At 36.3% G+C, this 8,281-nt stretch overlaps 2 long non-coding RNA genes across 2 annotated transcripts; both read right to left on the bottom strand.

The window, feature by feature from the left end:
- Positions 1–1,205: 1,205 nt before the first annotated feature.
- On the bottom strand, positions 1,206–3,250 carry LOC135747140 (uncharacterized). Its single transcript, XR_010531693.2, has 3 exons — positions 2,830–3,250; positions 2,629–2,671; positions 1,206–1,378 (listed from the first exon to the last, which is right to left on the bottom strand). It is a non-coding gene; the product is annotated as an uncharacterized lncRNA (long non-coding RNA).
- A 178-nt stretch (positions 3,251–3,428) lies between these two features.
- On the bottom strand, positions 3,429–7,465 carry LOC135748596 (uncharacterized). Its single transcript, XR_010532150.2, has 3 exons — positions 7,108–7,465; positions 4,082–4,227; positions 3,429–3,979 (listed from the first exon to the last, which is right to left on the bottom strand). It is a non-coding gene; the product is annotated as an uncharacterized lncRNA (long non-coding RNA).
- Positions 7,466–8,281: the final 816 nt, after the last annotated feature.

Below are 8,281 nucleotides of genomic sequence, written 5' to 3'. Positions count from 1 at the left end.
ACATCATGCTAGCTTCATGCTAATCATGCTAGCATCATGTTAGCATCATGCTAATCATACTAGCATCATGCTAGCTTCATGCTAACTTCATGCTAATCATGCTAGCTTCATGCTAGCTTCATGCTAATCATGCTAGCATCATGCTAGCTTCATGCTAATCATGCTAGCATCATGCTAGCTTCATGCTAATCATGCTAGCATCATGCTAGCTTCATGCTAATCATGCTAGCATCATGCTAGCTTCATGTTAATCATGCTAGCTTCATGCTAGCTTCATGCTAATCATGTTAGCATCATGCTAATCATGCTAGCATCATGCTAGCTTCATGCTAATCATGCTAGCATCATGCTAGCTTCATGCTAATCATGCTAGCATCATGCTAGCTTCATGCTAATCATGCTAGCATCATGCTAGCTTCATGCTAATCATGTTAGCTTCATGCTAATCATGCTAGCATCATGCTAGCTTCATGCTAATCATGCTAGCATCATGCTAGCTTCATGCTAATCATGCTAGTCATCATGCTAGCTTCATGCTAATCATGCTAGCATCATGCTAGCTTCATGCTAATCATGCTAGCATCATGCTAATCATGCTAACATCATGCTAATCATGCTAGCATCATGCTAGCTTCATGCTAATCATGCTAGCTTCATGCTAATCATGCTAGCATCAAGCTAGCTTCATGCTAATCATGCTAGCATCATGCTAGCTTCATGCTAATCATGCTAGCATCATGCTAGCTTCATGGTAAATCATGCTACCTTCATACTTAAACATACTAACAGCCAGATAGCCTACTAAACTAAACTTATGTCAAACCGTTTTAAACGTGTAGGCTACGCTTTCTCAAGCCAACATAAAGTTTGTCTTCAAACTTTACTATCTAGTTTAATATTGTAATTGAACATTTCAATCAGGACTACAAAACTTAAGTGAGATTTAAGTAGCTTTGGGAGAATTTTTGGTACTTATTCATGGCTGGCATACCACACAAATAGTTAAAGTAGACTTACCTAAACTGTACTACCCATGCTGTGCTTCAAAAATCTTTAATTATAATGCCTTTGGGAATTTAATTATGACAAACAAATCTTTACCTTATGATCTTGCATGGGACACTTCTTGTCTGCTGTTTAGTTCATGACAAATACAGAGTTTTTAAAAAGACAAAATTCAAGAAAAAAAACTAAAAGAGACTGGGTACTGTGCAAAAACTTTAATAAAGAACAGCAAGCAAAGACACTCAAAATTAAACAGTTGAAGGGTGCTTGATAATGTAAAGGTGTAGGCTGTCATGCTGAAAACTGATTGGGATGTGGGGACTTGTGTTGGAATTCGCTGGCAGGCTCCTATGTGTCATCCCAGGTTTTTCCACTGTAATATAAGTGCAGATAATGTCATTAGAACACATAGTACAAATGTGAGGTACTTGTACTTAGCTGGCATATTTTTCTCAACATTTTCTGGTGACTGTAGTTAAAATAGTACTTTAAAATAAATATCCATAGAGTTCCTGTATATTGAAAGCCATCCCTGCTGAAAAAACAGCATACACCAGCATAATTCCCATGCCGGTCCATGCTGGTATGCTGATCACCAGCAAACCAGCACCAAAACACAACTTTCCCATCTGGCTTGTGTGCTGGTTTTTCCAGAAGGGATGTACCTTCAAATGTAGTGATTTCAAAATGTATTTATTAAAATGAATTATTAAGTTGTCATTAGTGAGTTAAGGATATTCTCCTATTTGTTAAGGTAACTAAGCTATTTTATATAAGCGGAATAAGTTAAACAATTTCTGCATGTTTTCATGTGTTCCAGATCTGGCACGTTAGATAAGGACAGTGTCTGCATCACTTCCACTCATCATTGCTCTCCTCTTCCTCACATTTATTATTACAGTAATACTGCAAGACACTACTAGACCAAATTCCAGCATCATCCTAACATGATGCATTCTGACAAAACAGAGGTATTAATTATTGGTAAAACAAAATCCCAAAATAAGATGAAATGTTATTAATTTGACTCTTAATGGATGTATTGTTACAATATGTAATATACAACCGTTTTATTAAATCACATTTCCAGCATAAGTAAAACCAGATCTCCTATCAGAAATAGTACTAAATTATCACATGCTTAGTGTTTCAGATGCTAACATTTTTATTTGTTTGTGCATAAATCACTCCTACTATTGTAATACAAGTTAACAGGCTGAATAACTGTTCATAAATGGAAACAAAACCTTAAAGCAACAAACAAAAATCCCTGATATTCCATGATTGACTATTAATGTCTGTAAAAGACCTTTAAAATTCCATGATATTCCAGAAATTCCATGCTCCGTGGGAACCCTGACTGTATCCACTTCACAAAATTCCAAGATGTTAATAGATTATTCTACATACAGATTAGATAGATCATCTCCCATTCCACATTCAGGATCACCCTCTGTTTAAATCCAGACTAACTCTTTAAATACTATTTATTTTTGCTGTCAGGATCAACATGTCCAGGGAACTTTATCTAACAGACATCACTGCCTACATTGTATTGGTTATGGAATGGACTATTTGCATTTCAATGGAATAAACATAATAAGGTAATAAAACATGACTTACCACACAGAGCACGTAACCAGTGAACTTTCAATTCGGCTTTCCTCTACACAAACACACACACAGACACACGCAGACACACACAGACACACACAAACAAAACACAATTAATAATTATTTACCTGTTGAATTACTGGATATTATCTTTGAAAGGTCAGAATCAGTCACTAAGACAAGCACTCATCTTAGAAAATAACATTTTACCTCATTTATCTGTTCCCCAGTTATTTTATCGAAAAGGAAACCTTCTGCCAACTACATTTTCAGCAACCTGAAATGATGAAAAGACAAAAAGTTTATTAAGCCATGAATGCCATGCTTTGTAGGTGAATCACATGAGTCCATATTTATGTGAAGTGATATGCAGTCCTTTCCATTAGTGTCAAACAAATTTGTGCTTGTTTTTGTCAATCAACCAAAATGATATTACGCAGTGCCCGAAAATTGCCCCTGCTATTGAAAGATACTAAGGGGACTATTTTCGGGCACTGCGTTATATCATTATGCCTTCTGCAGCCATGTTACGACAGCAAAGTCCTTGATTATTACGACAGAATAAGAGTATAGTTCCTAGAAATATCAGCTGAGAAAATCACAACTTTAAATTTTCTGTCTGTCTTAGTACACGATGTAACTACAGAAGAAGTTTTAAATAGGAAAAATATCGAAACTCTTTGGTTATTTTTTAGCGCGATGCTAATGGTCTAATCAGATTCAATGTATTATGCTAAGCTATGCTAAAAGTGGTAGTGCCAGACGCGGAGATCAGCTGAATGGATTCTAAAACGGTAAAACTTCTGGAAAATTAGCAAAAAAAAGTGAAGTGTCCCTTTAAGTCAGGAATTTACATTGACCACAGTCCTTGGACATTGGGCTCTAAAACACTGTGAACTGGCTAACAAATACCTGGTTAGCTAAATGAATTTAATTAACATGAAGACATATTTGACTAGGAGCAAATTGTGGAGTAAGATGTAACAGGAAAAGTTATCCTTTATTCTGTTCTTCACCAGTGGCCACTTCTGAGATTTAGAACTGGAAGAGACAGATGCAAATTGAAGAGAGACAAGTGTGGTATAGTGGGAAGAGGTAGATTTCTTTATCTTCCTCTTCCTCTGTGGCAAAAACTTAGAGCATGGCAGTGGAGGTGGGGAAAAAAGTGGAGAGAAAATTGTTGTAAAAGCAGTAGAGGTAGTAGGAGCAAGAGAGGTTGGAAAGAGTCTAGAAGACAGAAGAACAAGATTTAGTACAAATATTGCCTCAGACTTCTTGGTGAGGTTCTCCGGCCATTTCACAGCAGGGCTCTTAGGCCGCTCCATGGCAAGGCTCTCAGGCTGCTGTCCTGTGGAGGTTGCTATAATACAAGTTTACTTTCATCATAAAATCTGTACATATCAACAAAGGAATATACATGTATTTTAAATCCTAAATTTCTAAACATAAACATTACTCTGACCTTTTGTCAAGATAAAGCCCTCCGCATCTCCTCCAAAAAATTGTAGTGACAGGAGTGGGGTGCCAATGGGTAACAATATATGCAACCCACTTATTCGAAGCCTTTTTATCCTGTTTCCCAATAAATAAAATTGGCTTGGCTCGCACCTGAAATGAACAAGTAAATGAGGCGTTACCATAAAAGATTAAAAGAAATATTAGTCTTGAACTGTATCCACCTTATTTTTGAATGTGGACGTAAGTGATTTGACGTATTTCCCTTCTTTGTGCAAGACCTCCGTTTCAATAACCAGCCGGTAGAAAACAGTATCGTGGAAGCACACATAAAACATGATTTTAACAGTAATTGTAAATATTTACTACACCTGCCATGTATGAACCAGTGTGAGGATTAAAGTGTTTTGATATATCATATGAAGATATATTCAGTGATTTTGTGTTGTTGATCGGGGGTGACGTGTCTTCAGTGTGCAACTATAAAAGCACAGAGACATACCAGTATCTTTACAATGGGAAAGTCAGTCGAGAGTTTGTACATGGAATAAATCAAGAAGACTTTGTGTTTTTAACTTTTTCAGGCAATGGTCTAAATTGTCCCTCTGGTGTGATTTTTTTTAAACAACAATTTTTAATAAAAAATTCAATTTTAGTTTTTATGGCGATACATCATGCTTCATGTGGTCTGACAGTCAGCAGTATCTTTCTCATACAACACATTGTAAGTTATTTTATCAAACCATAATAAACATATTAAACTATTTTTTAAATTGTTTTCGTTTTATGAAAATATGATTACATTGTTTCTTACGCACTAGATGGTACCAAGGAGGTAAGATGAGAGATATGAGTTGGAATTATTTGCTTATTTTAAAATTATTTGCTTTTTAATTTAAAACATAACAAAAGAACGCACAAACACAATTAGAACTGTTATGAACATTAAAGCTCCCGTTCTTTCTGTGTTTTTAAAGCTTTGATTGTGTTTACAGTGCGCAATATAACGTGTTCATGTTTCACGTTCAAAAAAACGCTGTATTTTTCACATAATTTACTTATCTCTATAGACCCTTTTACAGCTCACATGATCAAATAGCCTGCGCGCGCATTTGGGCAACAGAAGTGGTGTTATTCCCCATTGGTTCTAACGTGGTAGCAACTCAGAAAGTTTATTAAAACGGTTTCTCAACATCAAAATGTCCCGTTGTTGCGTTTGGTTGCACTAATATAATATACTAATATACGTATATATGTATCTGGCAACTTTATTTTTGGCCATCTGCTAACGTCTTTTATCCACTCCACTATAGTACACGGATCTGGTAGCTGTGTTGAAAATGTTGATAAAGTCAATTTTTTTAAAATAACTTACTGTTTGTGTTGCTTCACTGTTGATTCTTACGATACTTCCGTTGCCTAAATGCGCACGCATACGCTGCCACGTCATCATTGTGTACAAACAGTAAAAGGGTCTATAGGGCTGTTTTCACTGTCCTAAAAATGGGCTGAAGTCTTCCTTGTTATGTGAAGTACCTCCTTCAGAAAGAAGTAACGAGTTCTGATTGTGTAGTTTGTTTAGTGTGTTGTGATTGTGTAGTTTGTTTAGTGTGTTGTGATTGTGTAGTTTGTTTAGTGTGTTGTGATTTGATAGCAGATTAGCTTGCCGTTAGCTTAGCTGGCCACTGATGTATTCCTGTGGGCGGAGTTTAGTCAAAAAACTGTTCTAGTGACATCATTAAAGCAGGAAGTAGAGGGCTGAAGTCCAAACCGGCCGTTCGCTGTAGGCTTTGAAAGGCGAATTCTGTTAAAGAAAATAAATCGACTGGCAGTGAACTTTCAGCTTTATCATTTTACAGGTATTATTTATGCTATAAAAGCAACCTTACACACTAACTAGGGTTTAAAAATGGGATCAGAAAGAACGTGACCTTGTGAACGTGAATCAGTTTATGTCATATATATTCTGTACTGTAATCACATTTTTGTAATAATATATAGCAGAATAAATAAAACAGCTAAATCGGCATATTTTTATGAGCATAATATTATTTGTTTATAAACAATTATCGTATTTATTGTTTACTGGCAGTTTCTATGAAAGGTTTTACTGGATGGATGTGTGGATACAGATCATACGACCAGCATTTGCTTTTAAGGACAGATTTCCCCCAGTGTGTGTGTGTGTGTGTGTGTGTGTGTGTGTGTGTGTGTGTGTGTGTGTGTGTGTGTGTGTGTGTGTGTGTGTGTGTGTGTGTGTGTGTGTGTGTGTGTGTGTGTGCTGTAGGAGATAAAGAGCAAGCAAATTTGAAGGACCTGATGAGTGAGAAAAAAAACTTTACAGAATTATACATTACATTTTCACCAGTATTCTTCATCAGTCTTGTCAGGCAGAATGTTTTCCACCCATTTAGTTGGTTCTGGGTTGTACTATGTGTATTAAAATGGGCTTGGGCAGGTGAAATTTTGTTATTTTAAGGGAAAGTACAGAAATGGAAAATAATTTTACATTCGCAGTGTCTATCGTAGGCTCCTATATAATATCTGAAAGAGCACTTAAATTATTCATTATTTCATATTACAACATGACAAGCCACAAAAGTAGTGCTGGTATGAATTAAGTTGTATTGTTTATTATAGATCATTCTGGGAGTTTATTGTATAATTTTGTGTGGATTTTAAGTAATTACTGGGCTGGAAAACAAACCAATCTGGCAACACTGTTCTTCATCTGATCATGTTGGCTAAAAGAGGCTTAATTGTTGCGAGCTAGTGTAATATAGGTAACATATCGCTACTGAAAATCTTGCATTTCCCTTTATCTTGCAATATCGACTTATTTGCGACAAAAAATAGTTTAATTAGCTACTTTTGCTATTAGCCTATGCATATGTGGTGCAACAAAGTTATTTGTTTAATGACTTATATTATTTACCATCCTAAGATTGCTACATTATGTTCCAAACACAACTTATTGTCTCGATTAAACATTTCTTTGCTGTGTAAATGTAAGAATTATCTCCATCAACTTACCGAGTGGAAATCGCAATGGACCTTGGCATCGTCGCATTCGATGACGTCAGAGTTGTTAAATTACAGGATTTAAAATAAACAAATTAATAATTAAACAACCCATTAATTAATCGAACACAATCGTAGTATAGTAAAATGTATATTTATATGTATATTTATTACCATCAACGAGCCTTTGATAAAAAAATATTTGCCTCCCAGCATGCATCACGTCTAAAGGTAATCAAAGCACTTACCTACATGATCAGAAAACGCTTAAAATGCTACTCCCACGCGCCGTGGAGCGTTGTTAAAGTCACCTCTGAATGTTGTTTTATCTGCAGTTGAACGCGGTTTAAATAAAGCTTCCCTCTGAATGTTGTTTTAACCGCATTTGCTATTGATCCTGCAGTTGAACGTTGTTTAACTCACCGCAGACCGTGCTGTTGCAGTTCAGACTGCGAGGGATTTTTTAAATTAAAAACCAGTTGACTGGCCAGATAAATATTGACTTGCGCTGGCATAGATCATTTATTGTTGCCTCTTCCTATTTATTCTTATTTATTATGGTCTGTAGAAAACGTCATGTGACGAGCCCTGGCAGCAACCATAGCAACCAAAACATATCAGTTTTACATTATTCTGGCGAGATCTGAAAAATCTGCGTAACATCGAGCAAGCGAGTGATTATGTAAATTCACTGAGTGCATATTATGAAAATAAAATATATATTTCTCGCTAGAAATGTAATCAAAACTTATTTTTATGCAGAAACTAACTCACAATATAGATTTTTCCACTAAAAATGAGAGAAATGTCCGCCATGTTTTTTGTTCTCACGGCCGGTAGCTTGAAAGTCACGTGACTTGGACGAAAGAAAAACGTAACAGTCATACAATTCAAGGGCCAATAAAAGAGTAGGCGAAAAAATATGTAACAGTCATACAATTCTAGGGCCATTATTGTAACCCCTCTATCTTTTGCAAATTGGACCAACGTAGTCAGGGTACGTTTTTTCATGAGACTGGGTTGCTAGGTCAGGTGGCTTTCTGTGTGGACTTTGCATGTTCTCCCTGTGTCAGGTGGGTTTTCTCCGGTTTCCTTCCAGAGGCCAAAAACATTCAGGTAAGGTGAAATGGAGATCCCAAACTGCCCCTCCCCCAATGTGTGTATGAATTAACTTGTGTGGATCAAC

The sequence above is a fragment of the Paramisgurnus dabryanus genome, chromosome 6 (genome assembly GCF_030506205.2).
Source record: "Paramisgurnus dabryanus chromosome 6, PD_genome_1.1, whole genome shotgun sequence".
NCBI classification, from domain to species: domain Eukaryota; kingdom Metazoa; phylum Chordata; class Actinopteri; order Cypriniformes; family Cobitidae; genus Paramisgurnus; species Paramisgurnus dabryanus.
This window is presented reverse-complemented; position numbering and strand designations above follow the sequence as displayed.